Genomic DNA, 24433 nt, shown 5'->3' with positions numbered 1-24433 from the left:
AGGTGGCAGCAAGGCAGATGCAGAAAACTGGATACCTATATAAATTCTACCTATATTTTCAAAGATACTTAAGAAACTAGTACATAAACGGCTCTATACTTTTCTTCAAATGAATAAGCTTTTGAGTCAGACACAGTTTGGGTTTCATAAGGGTCATTCCACGACGCACTCCTTACAGCACCTGGTTCAAACTGTTAGCTCTGCATTAAACTCAGGTGACGTACCTATGTCTATATTCATTGACATTAGAAAAGCGTTTGACACTGTTGACTACCAAATGTTGCTTCATCGAATGAGAAGTCATGGAATAAATTGAGTTTGTCTAAGATGGTTTATAAGCTATCTATGCGGTAAGTCCCTTAAAGTTGTTTTAAATTATGTAGTCGCATTGTCTCTTCCTGAAAACTGTGGTGTGCCTTGGGGCTCTGCGCTGGGCCCTTTACTATATCAAGTTTACGTGGACATGATGTGCTTTTGTCTGCAGGATGTATGTATTACTTCTTTGTTGTAGTAACACTTCGTGTTATTTTTGCAGACAATCCGGGTCTTTACGCATCCTTTGTTGAGACATCGAGAGTCGGTAATACCAATCTCCCCTCCTGTGTATTTTTGAAAGAAAAACCACTCACGAACACTTTAAACACTACAATATAAACCAACATCAATATAATTCAATAAAGACTTCGTATTTGGAACTCTGTCAGTTAACATTAAGAAATGAATTGGGTGATTCTCTAGCCATAACAAAAGGTTTGGCTGTGATTAAATGTCATTGCCGACCCAATAGGTGAGATGACTAATAGAAAAAACACTATTGTTTGGCCTGATATTGATTGCTATGTTGCTACTCTTACACCACAACAATTGGGTCATGGAATAGACTATTATAGGGGTCGTCCGTCAGTATCCAGTTACGGTCTTGGTAATTGGTTTGCTAAGTAGTCTCACTCTGAATTACCCCTTGCTAAAAAATATATTACACCAGCTGCAACGGATTTTGCGTCCTCTACGCAACATGATTGGGGCTCTGGGGACGATTTTAAAGAAAGTGTTTCACAAAATCTCTGGTCCGGTGCGTTATGCTTCGGCGAGCGCCTGAAATTAAGACAAAGTGGGAAAGGTTTAGAACAGGCTAGACACACAACATCACTCATTAGTCTCAACTCAGACCGGAAGTGAAAAATATCGCTCTTGTCAAAGAAGAAAAAGAAACCAAGAGTAAAAATTGTTATATCGAAAAAGGATTTTTTTTTTCCTAGAAATGGCATACCTACCACATAAAGAATCTCATCATTCAGTCACCTCATCTCTAAATATTTTCAATGCAGAAAATGTTGATGTGAGTGTAAAGGTTCCTTCACATTGAAAACGTAAGACATTACGTTACGTTTAGTCCTAAGGTTGTTACGTTTCATCTTACGGGTCTTACGTTTATGTTCCTTCACATCGAAAGTCTTCCCTTCACACTGCAACGTCAATTTTTAGCGCTACCCATGCAAAAAAGTGGTTTCCCTTGTTGTGTAAGGAAGGGGGCTGTGATTTCCTTTTTCTAGGTTTTTGACCATACTAACTCCATCAGTATACTTTTCATTTTGATCTGATGCCATTTTAGAGGGGCTTCAGGCTTTTTTTTAACCTCTTGAAGTGAACACTGGCAAAGGGAAAGGACATTGCATTGCAGTTTCCAAATTTCTCTAAATCTGTTTATTTTTTTTCTTTAGTTTCAGTTTCATGGCAGGCATGTCTTCTTACACATTTTTAATAGTTTTATGTTAAAAAGCCTCTCTTTACATTGTTTTTCACCATATCCCATAGAATTAAGACACCTAATTATAGCTATTAGATTTTTTTTCAAAGAAATCTAGAACCAGTTACTACATTTCAAAACAAAGCAATAGAAATGTCAAAAGTATTTTCTTATATCATGTTTTTACTCTGGTATTAGTGTTATTATTATTAATTATTCATATTGCTAGAATATTTATTTTTTTTAAGACCTACTAGACATTTTTTTCATATAATTTAATGCTTACCTTAAAGAGAGAAAAAAAGCTTTATTAAGTTCGTCTATAAAACTAAAAATGCACTGAATGAATAAAGTATTTTTTAACTGCCTTCATGATCTCCATCTGCAACTCTAATTATGAGTCATCCGGTTCTTTATTCAGATGAGATAACACTGATTATAGAAAGTACCACTCCACATCATGTTGGTCATTGCTGTTTTTTTTGTCAATTGCTTGCTGTTCCTTCAGGTCTGTTTGATCTCTAGATCCTGTCTTTTTTCTATTATGAGTTTTATTTTGGCGGTTTGTTGCATATATTTGTTGACAACTATAATCTTGGGATCTTTTGATATCTGTTTTATTGTTAATGAGAGTTTCTTCGCTAAGGGTAATAGAATAAGCATCATTCACTTCATCATAGTTATATTGTGGACACCCCCTGCACACTCTGAATAAATGTCCACTGATATATTCTCATCTTGAACAGTGTTCCCTTTTGTCTTATGGTTCCTTTCAATTATATGTTCAGAAAGTAAGTTCATTCTTTGTACAAAATTTTGGTCTTCTGGCTTTAAGCTTATACTAGCACCAGATCCACTTGTAGATCTCCCTTTTTTTTCTTTAGGTAACCATAGTGGTCTCTCAGATTCTCAAGCTCCCTTCTTTCCATAAGCTCATTAACAAGAAAAAAACACAATGATTACTAAATTTTTAAATTTTTAAACTTTAAACATACTCATTTTGTAGCCCAATTTTTATTGCAGCTTATATTGTATAAAATATAAAATATATTGTGGAGATTTAGTTAATTTTTCTCCTCAATAGCACGAACTCCATAGCTAGTTAATTCTATGGAGCAACAAAAAAAGAATTTTTGAACCACAGAAAGTCAAGGATCACTTAGAAAAGAAGTGAAATTTACTGTGCCTTAAATCAAATTTATTGAAACAAGTACTTTGCCTACACCCAATTATACAACATTTGTTAGGGTACTAACTGAATTAATATCATTTCTTTACTACTATAATACCTCAATGCACAAATGCTCAATAGACTCTACTGTATTTCCATTTGCTTATCAAAGTTGTGTGTCACTTAAAACATGTTGGTGATGGGCCAAAATACCATGCATATTCCGTGTCCTGATTTGAAGCTTTAAAATACAATACAATTTGTTGTGTGTGTATCAAATTTTAAGGTTTCTTTGGGTCCAACTAAAGTTAGTCAAAATCAACTTTTACTTGAAGACAATATCACACACAGGTGTTTGGGGAAATGGTGACATTGTATTTACTATTCTCTTTTTTTTCTTTTCTTCAAAGTTCATGTTTTTCTATGACGTTTTCCTTCCTTTCTGACAAAGTTCTTAAAGATCACACATTACATGGATATAATGACCAAATATTATTTCCAACTATGTCATTCAAATCTTTTTACTAAATGGTTTTATCCTTCATTTAAATTCTTAGTAATGTTTGGTAGTTGATATATCTATCTGTGTCAATAAATCCATACAAATATATTTCAACACCACTGGAAATATTGCTGTAGCCTACTGTGAATATGCTGTCTGTTGTGAATTCCATAAATATAATTTTCACATGTTGGAAATGTAAATAAAGTGTTGGTGTAAAAAAATAATTTAAAATATATAGCCTATTGTCTATGTTATAAACAAAAGTTTGCAAATCATTGATGCTTGTAATATTTTTGTACTTATTCCAATCAAAACTTAGGTAATATTGTACAGTTTTATCATTTTTAGAAAAAACAAATAGCCTTAAATAGCCCATTGTGAACCCAATCATGGGGAATGGCAGTATAATGCAAGGTAGCATTACAGATCAGCAGCTTTGTAGGAGAAAATGGCTTAATAAACTTAAAAATATACCATTAGATTCCTTGTTTTATGCTCTTTTCCTGTATCACATGTGTTTGTGACAGTGCACCTTATCTTCCCTAATGGTCCTGGATATATCCCTAAGATAGCCTATATAAAACTTCTACATCGCCAAAGAAATTAACTTAAAGTCTTTATTTTTTCTCAATGATCCTAAATCTTTTTCATTATAGAGGATGTTGAGAAGCTAAATCAAACTATCCATTTAAATGTACCAAATTAGGTTAGATCCTAATCTAAATTTATTCTTGCGTCAACCTCATAAAGAATATTTTAAATCCTGAGTTAAGTTATAAACTAATGTCCTAAATATCATTTTAAATAATTAACTGTACCACAAAAGGTTTTATTTTAACCTCAAACCCAAAAAGAAATAAAAAAAAATTAGCAATATTTATCAAAGTATAGCCTATCCTAGCCTAGGCCCACAAATCAAGACAGTCTATACTTACTACTTTCTTTCCTGCTGATGAAAAACATGGCTCAGACTTTCCAAAGAATTTAGTTTAAATTGCTTGTCCTTGAAAACAGGGTACTTTGAGCTATATAACCTTTTCTAGCTTCTGCAAACTCAAATATTTTCTCATCTAAGTTCCATTGTGCTCAAACGTAAACGTAAGAAGTTGAAATACTTTGAACTTCTTCCGTCAGACCTCTAGCATTGCGTTTTGACTTACGGATACGTTAACGTAAGGTCTTACGGAGGGTTATGAGTCTTACGGAAGGCTTACAGAGTTCAGTGTGAAGGGGAGAACGGAAAGCCGAAATTCAATGTGAAGGAACCTTAAAACATGGTTACTATGAACAATTTTATCCGCAACAACTCTTCCTTTGTTCACAATTTATGTTTTATCAAATAATCAATGTATTCGATTTAGATCCCTACATGTCCAAATATAAATCCTATTGTATACCCTCGGAATTGCTCGACCATATTCAAAGTCTTAAGAATACCCTTGTCATTGTTAGTAGTCGCCCATCAATTGTAAAGACGGGACACTGGCTATGCATCTTTACAACAGCGAAGAATATTGATTTTTTCGATCCTCCTGGCCTACCGTTAGCATTCCATATACCTCACATCAAAAACTTTCTTGATAAAAATGGAAATCCATTATTAAAATCGAAAGCAAGAACAAGATTTATCAACCAAAAGCTATGATTTTCATTCACTATTTTTTCGATTTTTAGGATATACTTACAGTGAATTGATCAGCATTTATGCGGATAATCAATGATTGAATGACTTTCTAGTTGAAAATACACTTTCCCACCTGTATAGTACAAATTTCAGTGCCCTAAGAATGAAGTGGTTTGAAAATATTTGTGAATTTGTCTATTAATACAATTTGTAAGTACAATAAAAAGTCTTTGTCCTTTAGATTTCTTCTTCCACGTTTAAGTTCATTTTTTATATCGCCTTGTAAAGTAAATAATACTATTTTGATTCATATTTTAAAATTCACATGTTTCACATTTCTTATTTGTCACTCACGAATTTGCAATATCATACACGAAATTCTCTTATGATGAATCACTTTCTGTAACAACCAAATAAAAATCGGAAGGTTTATAATTATAGTAACTAATATCTTCGCAGCGATGTCGTAAAAAACATACTATCTCATTATTCCAGCAATTGAACCGTAGACAAGGTTCTTCATCCAAAAACAATTTAAAACAACGACGATACCAGCATCTTAAAATTAAACTGAAAAAATGTTTAGGGTTTTTTTGAAATCATACCAGCGTAAGTATTTTTCTATTCAGCACATTTATCATAGTGAGAACTGAAGCATAGGAAACCTCTAGCGCAAGAGTCACAAATATCTTCCAGACCAGAATTATAGTCTTTAATTTGCACTGCATATCCTTTATCCAATTTACATGGATTGCATAATCTACACTTTTCATTATGGTCATCAATAATAGTACATTTCTCATGGGATAACCAACTGCTCAATATATACAAACATAATGGACATGTGTAAAACATCTTTTTCAATGTTGACTATCTCACTGCCGAAAAAACTGAGTCGCGATGAATAAAATGAATGTCTTCTAGGAGAAGGAGTAATCGAGTGACATCATAGATCAAACCAACTAAACCTGTTTAGACAGGATTTCATAGGCAGCACGATAGCGCTGATTAAGTAACGAACGATGTGGGCACAATGTATTATTTTTTTTCTTTCTTCTCCATACCCGGGCACTTCGTATCGAAGTAGTTGTCGTAGAAACTTCGAAAAGGGCTCATTCGATTGTAAATTGGAGTGGCTAGTGCCCTTTTTAATAGTCAAAAGTGTTTATTCAAACACATCCAATCAAAATTTTGAGATAGCCATTTTGTTCAGCGTAGTTGATTTCCCGATATAAAATATGTTTTTGAGGAGGAAACTCCCCCACAACCCTTCAGGCAAGGGTTTTAAGTTATTCCCTAAGGGCATATAAGAACGATATTGGCACAATGTATCATTTATTATTTTTTTCCTTTAGAGCAGCGCACTTTGTATCGATAAAGTTGTCGTAAAAACTTCGAAAAGGGCTCATTCAATTGAAAATTGGAGTGGCTTGTGCCCTTTTTAATAGTCGAAAGTGATTGTAAGGCATTTAACACCCCTTCGACGCCCACCATTTCCAAAAACACATCCAAGAAAAATTTTGAGATAGCTATTTTCTTCAGCGTAGTTAATATCCAGATAGAAATTATTTTTTTGAGGAGGATACTCCCCCACAGCCTTCAGGGCAAGGGTTGTAAGTTATGCCCTGGGGGCATATTATGTTATATTGAAGGCGTTGTCGTAGAAACTTCAAAAAAGGCTCATTCGATCAAAAATTTAAAGGGCTAGTGCCCTTTTTAATAGTCGAAAATGATTGGAGGGCAACTAGCCCCTCCCAACGCCCATCATTCCCCAAACACATCCACTCAAAACTTTGAGATAGCCATTTTGTTTAGTGTAGTTGATTTCCAGATAGAAAATATATTTTTGAGGAGGACACTCCCCCATAACCCTTGGGGCAAGGGTATTAAGATATGCCCTGACGGCATATAAGAACGATTTTGCCACAATGTATCATTTTTTGTTTTTCCTTTAGAGCAGGGCACTTCGTATCGAAGAAGTTGTCGTAGAAAATTCAAAAAAGCCTCATTCAATTGGAAATTTGAGTGGCTTGTGCCCCTTTTAATAGTAAACAGTGATTGGAAGGCAACTAATACCCCTTCCACGGCCACCATTTCCCAAAAAAAATCCAATCAAAATTTTGAAATAGCCATTTTAATCAGCGTAGTTGATTTCCAGACAGAAATTATGTTTTTGAGGAGGAAACTCACCCACAGCATTCAGGGCAAGGGTTGTAAGTTACACCCTGGGGGTATATAAGGTTTTTATAGAAGGCGTTGTCGTAGAAAATTTAAAAAAGGTTCATTCGATTGGAATTCAAAGGGCTAGTCCCCTTTTTAATAGTTGAAAGTCATTGGAGAACAACTAGCCCCCCCCCATGCGCATCATTCCCCAAAACAAATCTAATCAGAATTTTGAGATAGCCATTTTATTCAGTGTAGTTGATTTCCACATAGAAATTATTTTTTTGAGGAGGACACTCCCCCACAGCCTTCAGGTCAAGGGGTTGTAAGTTATGCCCTGGGGGCATATAAGGTTCTTATAGAAGGTGTTGTCGTAGAAACTTCACAAAAGGCTCATTCGATTGAAAATTCAAAGGGTTAGTGCCCTTTTTAATAGTCGAAGTGATTGGAGGGCAACTAACCCCCCTCTCACGCCCACTTTTTCCCCAGACACATTCAATCAACATTTTGAAATAGACATTTTATTCAACGTAGTTTTAAGTTATGTGAATTAGGTCTTTGAGGATGACAAACCCCTCACAGCTTTCGGGGCAAGGGTTGTAAATTATGCCCTGGGGGTATATAAAGTTTTTATAGAACGAGTCGTAGAAACTTCAAAAAGGGCTTATTCAATTAGAAATTAAAATGGCTAGTGCCCTTTTTAATAGTCACAAGTAAATGGAAGGCAACTAACACCCCTAACACGCCCACCATTTCCCCAAACACATCCAATAAAATTTTGAGATAGCAATTTTGTTCAACGCAGTTAAAGTTCAGGAAATTATACCTTTGAGCAGGACACTCCCCCCACAGTCTTCAGGGCAAGGGTTATAAGTTATATCCTGGGGGCATATAACTTTTTATCTAAATCTTAGTCGTAGAAACTTGAAAAAGGGCTCATTCGATTGGAAATTTGAAGGTCTAGTGCCCTTTTTAATAGTCAAAAGTGATTTGAGGGTAACTAGCTCCCTCTCTCGCCCACCTTTTCCCCAAACACATCCAATCAACATTTTAAGATAGCCATTGTGTTTAGTGTTGTGGATTTCCAGATAAAAATTATATTTTGAGGAGAACACTCCCCAACAGCCCTAAGGGCAAGGGTTGTAAGTTTTGCCCTGGGGGCATATAAGGTTTTTATAGAACGCGTCGTCGTAGAAACTTCAAAAAAAGCTCATTCGATTGAAAATTGAAATGGCTAGTGCTCTTTTAATAGTCGAAAGTGATTGGAAGGCAACTAACACCCCTTCCACGCCCACCATTTCCCCAAACATATCCAATCAGAATTTTAGGTAGCGATTTTGTTCCACGCAGTTTCAAGTTCAGGAAATTATACCTTTGAGCAGGACACTCCCCCCAAAGTCTTCAGGGCAAGGGTTATAAGTTATGCCCTGGGGGCATATAAGGTTTTTATTGAAATCTTTGTCGTAGAAACTTTGAAAACTTCTCATTCAATTTGAAATTCAAAGGGCTAGTACCCTTTTTAATAGTCGAAAGTGATTTGAGGTCAACTAACCCCCCTCTCACGCCCACATTTTATCCAAATCACATCCAATCAAAATTTTTAGATAGCCATTTTATTCAAAGTAGTTGAAAGTTTTGGAAATTAGGTATTTAAGGATGAAAACCCATCCCCCCCGCAATTCTCGGGGCAAGGGTTGTAAGTTATGCCCTCAGAGCATGTAAGGTATTCACAGAAAGCGATGTTGTAAAAACATTAAAAAGGGCTTATTCAATTGAAAATAGAAAGAGCTAGTGCCCTTTTAATAGTCGAAAGTGATTGAAGAGTAGCTAACCCCCCTCTCACGCCCAACACTTCCCCAAAACATCCAATAAATTTTGAGATATCCATTTTGTTCAACCTAGTCGAAAGTTCTGGAAATTAGGTCTTTTAGGATTATATCTCCATCAGAGCCCTCAGGGCAAGGGTTGTAAATTATGCCCTGGGGGTATTTAAGGTTTATGTAGAAAGGTGTGGTAGAAATTTCAAAAGGGCCTCATTTGATTGGAAATCGAAATTGCCCTTTCTAATAGTCGAAAGTGAGTGGAGAGACATTAACCCCCCTCTCTCGCCCACCTTTTCCCAAACATATCCAACCAAATTTTTAGATTGACATTCTCTCAGTGCTGTGGATCTCCAGATAGAAATTATATTTTTGAGGAGGACACTCCCCCACAGCCTTCAGGGCAAGGGTTGAAAGTTATACCCTGGGGGTATATAAGATTTAATAAAAGGCGTTGTCGTAGAAACTGCAAAAAAGGCTAATTCGATCAGAAATTCATAGGGCTAGTGCCCTTTTTAATAGTCAAAAGTAATTGGAGGGCAGCTAGCCCCTGCCCCACGCCCATCATTCCCCCAAACACATCCAATCAAAATTTTGAGACAGCCATTTTGTTCAGTGTAGTTGATTTCCAGATAAAAAAAAATATATTTTAGAGGAGGACACTCCCCCACAACCCTCGGGGCAAGGGTTTTAAGATATGCCCCAAGGGCATATAAGAACGATGTTGGCACAATGTATCATTTATAATTTTTTGCCTATAGAGCAGGGCACTTCGTATCGAAGAAGTTGTCGTAGAAACTTCAAAAAAGGCTCATTCAATTTTGAAATTTGATTGGTTTGTGCCCTTTTTAACAGTCAAAAGTGATTGGAAGACAACTAACACCCCTTCCACGCCCACCATTTCCCGAAACAAATCTAATCAAAATTTTGAGATAGCTATTTCGTTCAGCGTAGTTGCTTTACAGACAGAAATTATGTTTTTGAGGAGGAGACTCCCCCACAGCATTCAGGGCAAGGGATGTAAGTTATGCCCAGGGGGTATATAAGGTTTTTAGAGAAGGCGTTGTCGTAGAAACTTCAAAAAAGGTTCATTCGATTGGAATTCAAAGGGCTAGTCCCCACTTTTACTAGTCTCACGCCCACTTTTTCCCCAAACACATTCAATCAACATTTTGAGATAGCCATTTTATTCAACGTAGTTTTAAGTTCTGTACATTAGGTCTTTGAGGATGACAACCCCCTCACAGCCCTCGGAGCAAGGATTGTAAATTATGCCCTTGGGGCATATAAAGTTTTTATAGAACGAGTCGTAGAAACTTCATAAAGGGCTTATTTAATTAGAAATTGAAATGGCTAGTGCCCTTTTTAATAGTCGAAAGTAATTGTAAGGCAACTAACCCCCCTTCCACGCCCACCATTTCCCCAAACACATCCAATCAAAATTATGAGATAGCCATTTTGTTCGATGCAGTTTAAAGTTCTGGATATTATATCATTGAGCTGTACACTCCCCCCAGTGTCTTGAGGGCAACAGTTATAAGTTATGCCCTGGTAGCATGTCAGGTTTTTATTCAGAGCTTTGCCGTAAAAGCTTGAAAAAGGCCTCATTCAATTGAAAATTCAAAGGACTATTGCCCTTTTTAATAGTCAAAAGTGATTTGAGGGTAACTAGCCCCCCTCGCTCGTCCACCTTTTCCCCAAACACATCCAATCAAAATTTTTAGATAGCCATTTTATTCAAAGTAGTTGAAAGTTTTGGGCATTAGGTATTTAAGAATGAAATCCCATCCACCCCTGCAATCCTCAGGGCAAGGGTTGTAAGTTATGCCCTCTGAGCATGTAAGGTTTTCACAGAAAGCGATGTTGTAAAAACATCAAAAAGGGTTAATTCAATTGATCATTGAAAGGGCTAGTGCCCTTTTAATATTCGAAAAAGATTGAAGAGCAGCTAACCCCCTCTCAAGCCCAACACTTCCCCTACACATCCAATAAAATTTGAGATATCCATTTTGTTCAACGTAGTCGACAGTTCTGGAAATTAGGTCTTTTAGGATGATATCCCCATCAGAACCCTCAGGGCAAGGGTTGTAAATTATGCCTTGGGGGCATATAAGGTTTATATAGAAAGTTGTTGTAGAAGTTTCAAAAGGGCCTCATTTGATTGGAAATTGAATTTGCCCTTTCTAATAGTCGAAAGTGAGTGGAGAGACATTAACCCCCCTCTCGCCCACCTTTTCCCCAAACATATCCAATCAAAATTTTTAGATAGACATTTAGTTCAGTGTTGCGGATTTCCAGATAGAAATTATGTTTCTGAGGAGGACACTCCCCCAGACCCTTCAGGGCAAGGGTTGAGAGTTATGCCCTGGGGGCATATAAGGTTTTATAGAACGCGTTGTCGTAGAAACTTCAAAAAAGGCTTATTCGATCAAAAATTCAAAGGGTTAGTGCCCTTTTTAATAGTAAAAAGTAATTGGAGGGCAGCTAGCCCCTCCCCCACGCCCATCATTCCCCCAAACACATCCAATCAAAATTTTGAGATAGCCATTTTGTTCAGTGTTGTTGATTTCCAGATAAAAAAATATTTTTGAGGAGGATAATCCTCCACAACCCTCGGGGCAAGGGTTTTAAGATATGCCCTGAGGGCATATAAGAACGATGTTGGCACACTGTATCATTTATTATTTTTTTCCTTTAGAGCAGGGCACTTCGTATCGAAGAAGTTGTCGTAGAAACTTCGAAAAAGGCTCATTCAATTCGAAATTGGATTGGCTTGTACCCTTTTTAACAGTCGAAAGTGATTGGAAGGCAACTAACGCCCCTTCCACGCCCACAATTTCCCAACACAAATCCAATCAAAATTTTGAGATAGCCATTTTGTTCAGCGTAGTTGATTTCCAGACAGAAATTATGTTTCTGAGGAGAAGACTCCCCCACAGCATTCAGGGCAAAGGTTGTAAGTTACGCCCTGGTGGTATAGAAGGTTTTTATAAAAGGTGTTATCGTAAGAACTTCAAAACAGGCTCATTCAATTGAAAATTCAAAGGGCTAGTGTTCTTATTAATAGTCGAAGTGATTGGAGGACAACTAAACCCCCTCTCAAGCCCACTTTTTCCCCAAACACATTCAATCGACATTTTGAGATAGCCATTTTATTCAACATAGTTTTAAGTTCTGTAAATTAGGTCTTTGAGGATGACAACCCCCTCACAGCCCTAGAGGCAAGGGTTTAAATTATGCCTTGGGGGGCATATAAAGTTTTTATACAACAAGTCGTAGAAACTTCAAAAAGGGCTTATTGAATTAGAAATTGAAACGGCTAGTGCCCTTTTTAATAGTCGAAAGTAATTGTAAGGCAACTAACACCCCTTCCACGCCCACAATTTCCCGACACAAATCCAATCAAAATTTTGAGATAGCCATTTTGTTCAGCGTAGTTGATTCCCAGACAGAAATTATGTTTTTGAGGAGAAGACTCCCCCACAGCATTCAGGGCAAAGGTTGTAAATTATTCCCTTGGGGTATATAAGGTTTGTATAAAAAGTGTTATCGTAGAAACTTCAAAAAAGGCTCATTCGATTGAAAATTCAAAGGGCTAGTGCTCTTATTTATAGTTGAAGTGATTGGAGGACAACTAAACCCCCTCTCAAGCCCACTTTTTCCCCAAACACATTCAATCAACATTTTGAGATAGCCATTTTATTCAACATAGTCTTAAGTTCTGTAAATTAGGTCTTTGAGGATGACAACCCCCTCAAAGCCCTAGAGGCAAGGGTTTAAATTATGCCCTGGGGGGCATATAATTTTTTTATAGAACGAGTCGTAGAAACTTCAAAAAGGGCTTATTGAATTAGAAATTGAAACGGCTAGTGCCCTTTTTAATAGTCGAAAGTAATTGTAAGGCAACTAACACCCCTTCCACGCCCATCATTTCCCCAAACACATCCAATAAAATTTTGAGATAGCCATTTTGTTCCACGCAGTTAAAGTTCAGGAAATTATACCTTTGTACAGGACACTCCCCCCACAGTCTTCAGGGCAAGGGCTATAAGTTATGTCCTGGGGGCATATAAGTTTTTAATGAAATCTTTGTCGTAGAAACTTGAAAAAGGGCTCATTCGATTGGAAATTCGAAGGTCTAGTGTCCTTTTTAATAGTCAAAAGTGATTTGAGGGCAACTAACCCCCCTCTCTCGCCCACCTTTCCCCAAAACACATCCAATCAAAATTTTTAGATAGCCATTGTGTTTAGTGTTGTGGATTTCCAGATTGAAATTATGTTTTTGAGGAGGACACTCCACTACAGCCCTCAGGGCAAGGGTTGTAAGTTTTGCCCTGGGGGCATATAAAGTTTTTATAGAAGGCATCGTCGTAGAAACTTCCATAAGGGCTCATTTGATTGGAAAATGAAATGGCTAGTGCTCTTTTTAATAGTCGAAAAAGATTGGAAGGCAACTAACACCCCTTCCACGCCCACCATTTCCCCAAACATATCCAATCAGAATTTTAGGTATCCATTTTGTTCCACGCAGTTTAAAATAGGTGTTTTAGGATGATATACATATCAGAGCCCTCAGGGCAAGGGTTGTAAATTATGACCTGGGGGCATATAACGTTTATATAGAAAGTTGTTGTAGAAATTCCAAAAGGGTTTCATTTGATTGGAAATTGAAATTACCCTTTCTAATAGTCAAAAGTGAGTGGAGAGAAAATAACCCTCTCTCTCACCCATCTTTTCCCCAAACATATCCAATCAAAACTTTTAGATAGCCATTTTGTTCAGTGTTGTGGATTTCCAGATAGAAATTATATTTTTGAGGAGGACAATCCCCCAGAGCCCTCAGGGCAAGGGTTGTAAGTTATGCCCTACGGGCATATAAGGTTTTTATAGAACGTGTCGTCGTAGAAACTTAAAAAAGGGCTCATTCTTTTGGAAATTTAAATGGCTAGTGCCCTTTTTAATAGTTGAAAGTGATTAGAAGGCCACTAACACCCCTTCCACGCCCACCATTCCCCAAACATATCCAATCAAAATTTTTAGATAACCATTTTGTTCAACGTAGTTGAAAGTTTTGGAAATTATGTATTTAAGGATTACACCTTTGAGCAGGACACTCCCCCCCCCCCAAAGTCTTCAAGGCAAGAGTTATAAGTTTTGCCCTGGGGGCATATAAGGTTTTTATTAAATCTTTGTCGTGGAAACTTGAAAAAGGGCTCATTAGATTGGAAATTCAAAGTGCTAGTGCCCTTTTTAATATTTGGAAGTGATTTGAAGGCCACTAACCCCCCTCTCACGCCCACCTTTTCCCCAAACACATCCAATCAAAATTTTTCGATAACCATTTTGTTCAACGTAGTTGAAAGTTATGGAAATTATGTATTTAAGGATGACGAACCCCCAGAGTCACCAGGGCAAAGGTTGTGAGTTATGCCCTGGGAGCATATAAGGTTTCTAATGATAGAGTTGTCGTAAAAACTTCAAAAGGGGCTCATTCAATTAGAAATTGGGAGGGCTAGTGCCCTTTCTAATAGTTGAAAGTGATTGGAGGGTAACTAACCCCCCTCTCACACCCATCATTCCCCCAAAAACATCCAATCAATATTTTCAGATAGCCATTTTGTTCAACGTAGTAGAAAGTTCAGGAAATTTTGGTCTTTGAGTTGAAAGTTGAAAGTTCTGGAAATTATGTATTTAAGGATTTTGTTCAACGTAGTAGAAAGTTCAGGAAATTTGGTCTTTGAGGATGAAAACCCCTCCAGCCCTCAGGGCGAGGGTTGTAAGTTATCCCCTGGGGGTATATAAGGTTTTTATTGAAATGCGTTGTCTTAAAAACTTCAAAAGGGCTCATTTGATTGGAAATTAAAAGGGCTAGTGCCTTTTTTAATTGTTGAAAGATCAGGAAATTACACCTTTGAGCAGGACACTCCCCCCCCACAGTCTTCAAGGCAAGAGTTATAAATTTTGCCCTGGAGGCATATAAGGCTTTTATTAAATCTTTGTCGTAAAAACTTGAAAAAGGGCTCACTCGATTGGAAATTCAAAGTGCTAGTGCCCTTTTTAATATTCGAAAGTGCTTTGAGGGCCACTAACCCCCTTCTCACGCCCACCTTTTCCCCAAACACATCCAATCAAAATTTTTACATAACCATTTTGTTCAACGTAGTTGAAAGTTCTGGAAATTATGTATTTAAGGATTTTGTTCAACGTAGTAGAAAGTTCAGAAAATTTGGTCTTTGAGGATGAAAACCCCTCCAGCCCTCAGGGCGAGGGTTGTAAGTTATCCCCTGGGGGTATATAAGGTTTTATTGAAATGCGTTGTCTTAAAAACATCAAAAGGGCTCATTTGATTGGAAATTAAAGGGGCTAGTGCCTTTTTTAATAGTTGAAAAGGATTGGGAAAAGACTAACGCCCCTCTCACACCCACCATTTTGCCAGACATATCCAATCAAAATTTTTTGAGATAGCCATTTTGTTTAACGTAGTTGAAACATCTTGAAATTAGGTCTTAGAGGATTACAACCACCCTCACTGTCCTTAGGATAAGGGTAGTAATTTATCCCCTTGGGGTATATAAGGTGTTTATAGGAAGTGTTGTCATAGAAACTCAAAAAGGGCTCATTCGATTGGAAATTGAAAGGCCTAGTGCCCTTTATAATAGTCGAAAGTAATTTGAGGGTAACTAACCCCCTTCTTACACCCATCATTCCCCCAAACACATCCAATCATTATTTTCAGATAGCTATTTTTTTCAACGTAGTAGAAAGTTCATGAAATTTGGTCTTTGAGGATGACAGCCCCTCCAGCACTCAGGACGAGGGTTGTAAGTTATCCCCTGGGGGTATATAAGGTTTTTATTAACAGGGTTGTCTTAAAAACTTCAAAAGGGCTCATTTGATTGGAAATTGAAAGGACTAGTGCCTTTTTTAATAGTTGAAAGTGATTGGGAAAAGACTAACGCCCCTCTCACACCCACCATTTTCCCAGACACATCCAATCAAAATTTTTAGATAGCCATTTTTTTAAAAGTAGTTGAAAGTTTTGGAAATTAGGGCTTTAAGGAGGAAAATTCATCCCCCCCCCTCCGTAATCCTCAGGGCAAGGGTTGTAAGTTATGCCCTGGAAGCATGTAAGGTTTTTATAGAAAGCGATGTTGTAACAACATCAAATAGGGCTCATTTAATTGAAAATTGAAAGGGCTAGTGCCCTTTTAATAGTCAAAATTTATTGAAGAGAAACTAACCCCCCTCTCACGCCCAACATTTTCCCAAGACATCCAGTAAAAATTTTGAGATAACCATTTTGTTCAGCGTAGTTGATTTCCAGACTGAAATTATGTTTTTGAGGAGAAGACTCCCCCACAGAATTCAGGGCAAAGGTTTCAAGTTATGCCCTGGGGGTATATAAGGTTTTTATAAAAGGTATTATCGTAGAAACTTCAAAAAAGGCTCATTCGATTGAAAATTCAAAGGGCTAGTGCTCTTATTAATAGTCGAAGTGATTGGAGGACAACTAAACCCCCTCTCAAGGCTCTTTACGCTACGCTAAAGCTCTTTAGCTCTTTACGCTAAAGTTGGACTTTCTCACAACTCTTTTTTTAAACAATAAAAACTTTAGCGTAAAGAGCGAGGCGTTGAGGAGGGCACAGCCTCTTTCATATACGGAATAATTTCTGTTCGTTTTAAAATTTAATGTCGCTCCTTACTTTCAGTTTAAATTTTTTTTTTTATTTAAAGGCTGCGAAAGCGGGGGATTGGGGGGCGGCAGCCCCCAACTGTGCCTCCTAATCCCTATACGTTTTAAGGTTCGACCTTGTAACTCAGCCTCTTTAACTCTTTAGAAAACGTAGTTTTTTTCAAATAATTTCTGCACGTTTTTGTACAGTTTATTACTTATTATTGCTTGACTAACTGTTAGCTGATCGTGTCAGGAGTTGAAGTTGGGGGGCTGCCGCCCCCAAACACCCCGCTCTTGAACATTCTTGTGTTAAGGCTTTTAATTCCTGAATACTCAAATCACGTCGTACAGGGTGCCTCCTAATCCCTGTACGTTTTAAGGTTCGAACTTGTGACTCAGCCTCTTTAACAGCCCCCCAACTGTGCCTCCTAATCCCTGTACGTTTTAAGGGTTGACCTTGTAACTCAGCCTCTTTAACTCTTTAGAAAACGTAGTTTTTTTAAAATAATAAACATAAAAAGGTTAGACAAGCTTTGTTATTTAAATTTACGCGCAGATATTTTAATAAAAAATCAAGTCTAAACGGTTTTTGTGTATTATTTGAAAAAAAATAAAGTTTTTCGTAAATGTAAATTCGGGGGATAATTTTTTCGGTCTGAAAATATCAAAAGGCCTTAACAGGTCGAATTCTGCTTCGAATGAGTCCTCATTCAACCGGATCCGTTGCCAACTGTGGCCTGTAGGCGTTGCTAAGAAAAAAAAAAGAAATGATGATGAATTTTAAGTGGCTATATTTGGTTTTTTGAAAACTGGGAAGGAGTGATCGGATTGAGCTGAAATGTCGAGGATAAGCTTCCGGGGCCTAGGAAAGCTTAACCTTTAAATTTCAGCCCAATCGAACCACGTTAAAGGGGAGCTGTGGTTGGAGGATTGAAACTTCCGGCCCAGTTTACCCCATGAAGATAAAGTCGGAGGAGGATGAAATTTTGCAAGTTTCTTATTTTGAGCTTGGGCTACAAAATGCCGTCTCTCTGCGACCTCTAGGACCTGAAATCGCTTAACATTGTGGTGGGTCGCCTCTTTATAGAGGCACAAGTGTGCCTCCTTGATTAATGTCATTGATAAGCCAACGCCTCAAAATACTTAGAAGGGGAGATCCTAACCTCCTTCTTAAGTTAAAGCTTCTTGATGAAGATGGAAAAGAAATTAATGAAGAAGAGGTGAACAGAACTTGCCTTGACATTTGGCAAGGGGAGGATTGCCAAAAATATTAAGAAGCGTCAAGAAGCATCAAGGAATATCAAGCAGAATTAGAGGATTCAATTCCTCAGGGGTGTATAACAACTAGCCGTTGTCCATATGGGTGGATATATTTGTCCATCCATCAACCAGGCAGTTGTGTATGCAAATAAGCTTTTCCTGAGCCAAATACTGAATAGTTTTAGTTATGCGAAACCGAAATGTTGAAAATACCTACCTATCTCATAGAAGTAAAATTTGGAAATTGTGTACATGATATAAACGGCAGAAAAGATTTTTCTTTATCCGAAGAACAACTATACAAATTCATAAAGTTTTGGACGTTTGGACTAAATCTTAATGAAAGAGGTACTTTTGAACGAGAGCTTATTTATCCTATAGAGATTATTTACAATGGATACTACATGACACGGCAGGAAACACATTTGAGCTCATCAGAAATATTTAAACTCCTCTCTGCCATTGATGACTATAACTAACATGTTGTTATTTCAATAAAAATATTTTATGCATTACTTTGTTCTGTTTCTATTCTTTTAGGATACGCTAGCATGTCAAACGCTTAGAATATTTATTAAAAAGTTTGAGATTTTTTATTTTATTTGGAAAAAATTAGAATTGGACTATAGCTTTTTGTTTTCTTTGAGAAAATTCAGAAGAGAACTTGAACTTTTCTTCAATACGTTGTGAAAACTCAGAATTAAAGTGGAACCTTTTTTCTCTCTGGGAAAACATTCAGAAGAGAACTTGAACTTTTTTTTCACTTTTTGAGAAAATATAAAATTAAAGCAGAACTTTTTCTCTTCTCGGAGGAAGAATTCAGAATCGAAGTATAACTTTTCTTGTAACTTCTATGGAAAAATTTGGAATTGAACAGTAACTTTTTTTATTTGAGAAAATTCAGAAGAGAACTTAAACTTTTTTTCACTTCTTCGAGAAAACTCGAACTTCTTCGAGAAAACTTCCAGATTTTTAGCAAGAAAATCTTGTCAAAACTAAGATAAGCCTGCATAATTTAGGTATACAGAGAAATTGGCCAGTTTTTTTAATATGTCTTTGCCTTTATGGTAATATATGGATCATTTCAGTTTTACGGTAATTTTCACTTGATTTGGGAAAAATGGCTCCAACTTTACCCCCCTCCCTCAAGAAAATGACAAAATTACGCCACTGGTCGAGGGGCAAATACAATTGCTTGTAAGACTTCTAAGCAAGGCAGTATCTGTTGTTTTTATTAGGGGGGGGACCCAAAAACACCCATCAAGAATTAGATTATATACATTTTGTTGTGTTTTTACCAGTCTGACAAAATTTTGGGGAGGTTAAGTCACCTCTGGATACAGCCTTGCTTCTAAGAAAATGTATTTCAGCATTAATGTTTATATGTTCCTCGTATTTAAAAGTATCAACTGTCTAATCTGAATGAATTTATGGGGTTTTCTTCAAAATTTCCCAAAAACTTGCATTTTTTTTAGTTGTTTATATATTTAAATTTCAGTTAATTCCTGCCCCCACTCCTTTTCAGTCTATTGTTCAATCATATTTCATTTTTCAGCGAGTAGGGCAAACCCAATAAAAAGTCAAGTTTTGAATTAGTTTTGTAACGAAAGTTTCTTTTAGCTGCTTAAGTATTTACTGTGTCAGCTAATTTTTTCGTCTGACAGTTCCCTCTCGGAAAAATCCTACCCGCGTATAAAATTCTCGTCAATCAAAATAACCTAATTTTGTAAAACTACCAATTTATTTTAATTCACCTCTGACTCACTCTGTTTTCCTCCGTCAAGGTTTAAGACATTTTGCATAGGAAAATTTGCTTCAATACATTCATTTGAAAACTTTAACCAATTCTTGCTTCTTTATTACTAGTCAAAGCACAAATTCTTGATGACAACTAGTCACCTGTAAGAGTTCGCTAAATTGTAGATTCCTGCTAAAATGTTGCAGATTCTTGCCACTAGATTAAGTAATCTCTATACGTTTTATTTTCTGGAAAAAAAATTCAGAATCGGTATCCCGGAAATAAATCCGCGAAGTAATGACCCATAACAGAAGACATAGAAACACTGCCACAATAAATGTACGTCATTCATTTTAAAACCCGTTTATTTCTGATTCCATCTATTATCAAAGTTGAATTGTATTCTTACTGTACGTCAAAGTATAAACACATACTGAACAAGTACTGACAAAACCTATCCTCTCCACACAAAAAAAGTGACCCTTTGTCCGCGTCTCCAGATTCGCATACGTATGCGAACCTGGCGAGTAAATTACAAGTTCCATAGGTGATTATACTTGTTCCGTAAAAGCTGTATTAAATTTAAGTTATTGGCTCGGAGCGATTAAGTAGGTACAATATTTACCCTCTAGAGGCGCTGAGGTACGCGGGGTCACTTTTGGAGAGTTTTGTCAGTACTTGGTCAGCAAAGTATAAACACATACAAAATACTGACAAAACTCCAAAAGTGACCCTGCATACCTCAGCGCCTCTAGAGGGGAAATGTTGTACTACTTAATCGCTCCGAGCCAATAACTTATGCTAACTGTGATTCAGGCGACTAGTGACCGGGAAATTATCGAATATTAGCAGGTTGAAATTAACCAGTCAATCCTGCGATATGGATATAAAAAAGAAATATTGTGCTTAGAAAACTGATTACTATTAGGGGTTGCCGGAAAACAACTAGAATAAGCGTTAGATGTTTTTTTGAAGAGTGTAATATTAATCGAAAAAATGCAAAAGGAAAAGGAGTTAAATTACTTGCTTTGCCAAATAACAGGTAGGCTATGAAATGTTTGAAATGCTTTTTTTTCAAACTTCAGAAAAGTTCTATTCTAGTACCACAATGAGATAGCTAAGAAATAAACATACCATGATCTACTTAGAATTCAATGTTATAGGCTATCAAAATATAAATTTAGAAAATTACAGAATGGCAGGATTCCTTTCATCCCCTAGATTCTATATAACAAACATTTCGAGGAGACGGAGGGAATCGGGATAGGGCCCCAGGGCCTAGACCCGAACCCCGAGTGAGCCGAAAACTAGCAAATACTGGTTATAGGTTATAGGCTAATGAGAAATCTGGAAATGGGCCGTAGTTATATACGTTTTATTGGGTTAATTCAAGGCTGTAGCCTACTCAGTGAGAAATAGTGAGCAAACAAAAAAGATTAAGGGAAAGATTTTACAATTTACACTAATTATAAAGACGATAAATGACCGAAAAATCACGGCTGTATTGTAGCTCAATTTCAAATACTTTGGTTACTTACCCCCAAACTTATGGTCAATTTATTGGAAGGTGCAGCTTTTAATGGTAAACTCCAATATTTCGAAGTTTCGAAGCACAAAAAAGTTATGCAGAAAAAACTAGCACGTTTTAAGCCTCTCGAAATCCAAGTTTCGGCTTAGACACTATATTTTTTGTTCATTGTTTCCATTTCCTCGTAAGAAAGAGCATTCATTTGGAATTTTTTTTTCCCGCATTCTGCCGGTTTATGCTTTTTTTTATTGATAGTCTCTAAAAAAGAGACAAAACTCTGAACTCTGTATCTTCTGAATTATTGGCTTTTTTTTAACATCGATGATATTGGCTCTTGGTGGCCGCAATTAGATTCTCTTCAATGTAGCCCTAACTCTAATTTCCGATATGAAGCGGGGCATTACTTTTGGATAGGACTGAAATGGCACGAACAAACCAAATCTGACTACTTGTTATTATTTTTTTCTTTTTTACAGACGGGAAGAATGGCTCAGAGCTGTGAAACGTGAGGATTTGCTGGAAAATTCAAAAGAGGCAAAAAGACTCTTCATATGCACGAGGCATTTCAAGGAAGAGCATTTTATGGCAGCAGATATTACTAAGCTAAACAAAGTCTTGAAGCCATTACTTCTGGATAGGACTCAACTGGCACGAACAAACCAAATCTGACTACTTGTTATTTTTTTTATTTTTTACAGACGGGAAGAATGACTCAGAGCTTTTAGACGTGAGGATTTACTGGAATATTTGAAAGTGGCAAAGAAACTCTACATATGCACGAGGCATTTCAAGGGAGAGCATTTTATGGCAGTAGATATTACTAAGCTAAACAAAGTCTTGAAGCCAAGCGCTATTCCGTTTATTTTAGTCGGTGACGGTCAAAGTAAGACTTTATGTCTGTTCATTAGCTATCAGTGGTGTAGTTGGGTGAGAAAGTCGGGGAAATGCGATCCATGCGGAAAGTAATCCATTTGTTTTCCTGCGAAAAAAAAGGCTCTCGGTTTCATCTGCTTAATTTTTAACCTTTGAGGCATCAGCTATTGCGAGATGGTAGCTTTGGGAGGGTGAAAAAGTGGAGCCCTCCCTCCTCTTTTTAAGGACTGTACGCCAAGGATAAGCTATTGCTTGAGATTCACTAAAATAGATTCGCGACCTAATCAAATAAATGTTTGTAGCTGGTTTAACAAGCCAGGTTTGGAAGGTTCAGGCAACATTATTGTTGTAAAGTTTATGTTTATGGTATTTGGGGGATGTAATCGTAGATGCCTTTATTCTCCCTTTATAGGGGAGATAAACTATGGCCCTAAGGTAATTAAACTTTGGTAGCGTGCCTTAGGCTGTGACCGAACTAATGAGGCGTACCAACTGGGTATGTTCGAGGGGCTAAAGGTAGATCGTAGAGAGGTTGTCTAAAATACAATACTTTTGTTCAATTTACATATAATAATTACAGATATAGATATTCTACTGGGACTGGCTGTCCCAAGTAGACCACAAGTCTCACAAACTACAGTAGTATATAATAAGATACAGACACTTACAAAGATCCGACAAGATCCCAAGGTATTTCTAACGAGAAAATAAGTGGGCAGAGGATCGCCCTGCAAGTCAAAAAGTCTCTCTTCAGTCTAAAAAATCTGGGTATATATATGAAAAACTAACCACGTCCTTCCGGGACATTGACGCAATTAGCCAGGAAATTGGTTATTGAGCAAATTCCCTCCTAGCCTACACTGTCCACGATTTATATCCTTATCTTAAAAAGTGGTATTTTGTAACTTTGTTTTTGCATCTGAATATATTTTTACTCAATTAATAATTAAATAAATTAAAATGCTTTACTACAATACTCCCCATTTAAAAAAGAATTGTCCCAATTCACAATATTTTACTTTCAAAACAACTTAATATTGTTTACAGCTATTATGCTGCCATCTTTGGGTCATTATGTGCATATACCCTCAATGGGTTTCCTTAGGGTCATGTTTCTGGTCCAATATAGGCCATGTTCTTTTTTGTCGTAGGATTTCAGTTTGAAATTAATCCTTGTTTCTCTTTTTCTCTGTCTCTAGGACTGAAAAATACTCTTTTTAGCCTTCTTCATATGCATCTTCTGTTTTAACTTGACCCCAAGCGGCTTAAACATTATATTAGTGATTTTGCTTAAATTAGATTTATATTAGAAAAGTTTTATGAAATTTTTTTTAGTTTAAATTTAATTCCCATTAATAATTAAATTTATCTGTGTGATGTGGTTAATATACCGTTTATTTTTCCTTTTAGAATTACCTCGGATAGATTACATATAACATTATTGATTTTTTAATTTTCACATATTTTTTCAGCACAAAGCATTTTCACATATTTCCAGCCATTTGGGCTTGGTAGCACATTATCTAGGCCTAAATTAAGTTCGGATTTTATCTCACTTTTTGATGAACTTGTAGTAAAGTCTGTATTTCTGCTATAGTTTCTAAATATCAGTTGATCAAGTATGGTTTGGTTTCTGATGGTATGAGATGATAGTATTAGGATATATTTGAAGTGGCTTCAAATTTTATAATTTTCCAAAAATGTGTCAAAATATTATTGAAGGAAAAATGGACCCAAAAGGATGCTACGAAAAATTTGATTTCCAAAAAAAGCCAATGTTGTATCTAAAATAAATATTCACATTAAAATACATACAAAAGTATATAGTTTTACATATGTAGTGGAAATGAAATACTCAATTTTATAAAGTTTAATTACTTTATTTCCTTTTCTCTCTTTTAATTACTCCAAAAATAATATCCCGCTGAAATCGAAACATTATGTTTCTATCTGGCTTATTCTTTCAAACTTAATACTTGACGGATTATTTCACAATAAAAATTATTTATACGTTGACTCGAAGTCAAACATTTACATATACATTAAATCACTAGTTAAAACTTAAAGTTGATAAAAACATAGTATATATATATATATATATATATATATATATATATATATATATATATATATATATATATATATATATATATATATATAAGCATTGTGTAATAGCTTACATAAGTATTTTTTTTTAATTTGCAAAACTAGATAGGATATTTAACTACTGTTTAAAACTTAAAGCATTAAAAAAATAATACACGGTATAGATTTGCATTGGATATAATTCCAATTATTATTTCGTTAATTGCTTATGAAGTATTAATGT

Source organism: Artemia sp. Qi Xiang Cuo, chromosome 16 (genome assembly GCF_049724085.1).
Source record: "Artemia sp. Qi Xiang Cuo chromosome 16, ASM4972408v1, whole genome shotgun sequence".
Lineage (NCBI taxonomy): Eukaryota > Metazoa > Arthropoda > Branchiopoda > Anostraca > Artemiidae > Artemia > Artemia sp. Qi Xiang Cuo.
This window is presented reverse-complemented; position numbering follows the sequence as displayed.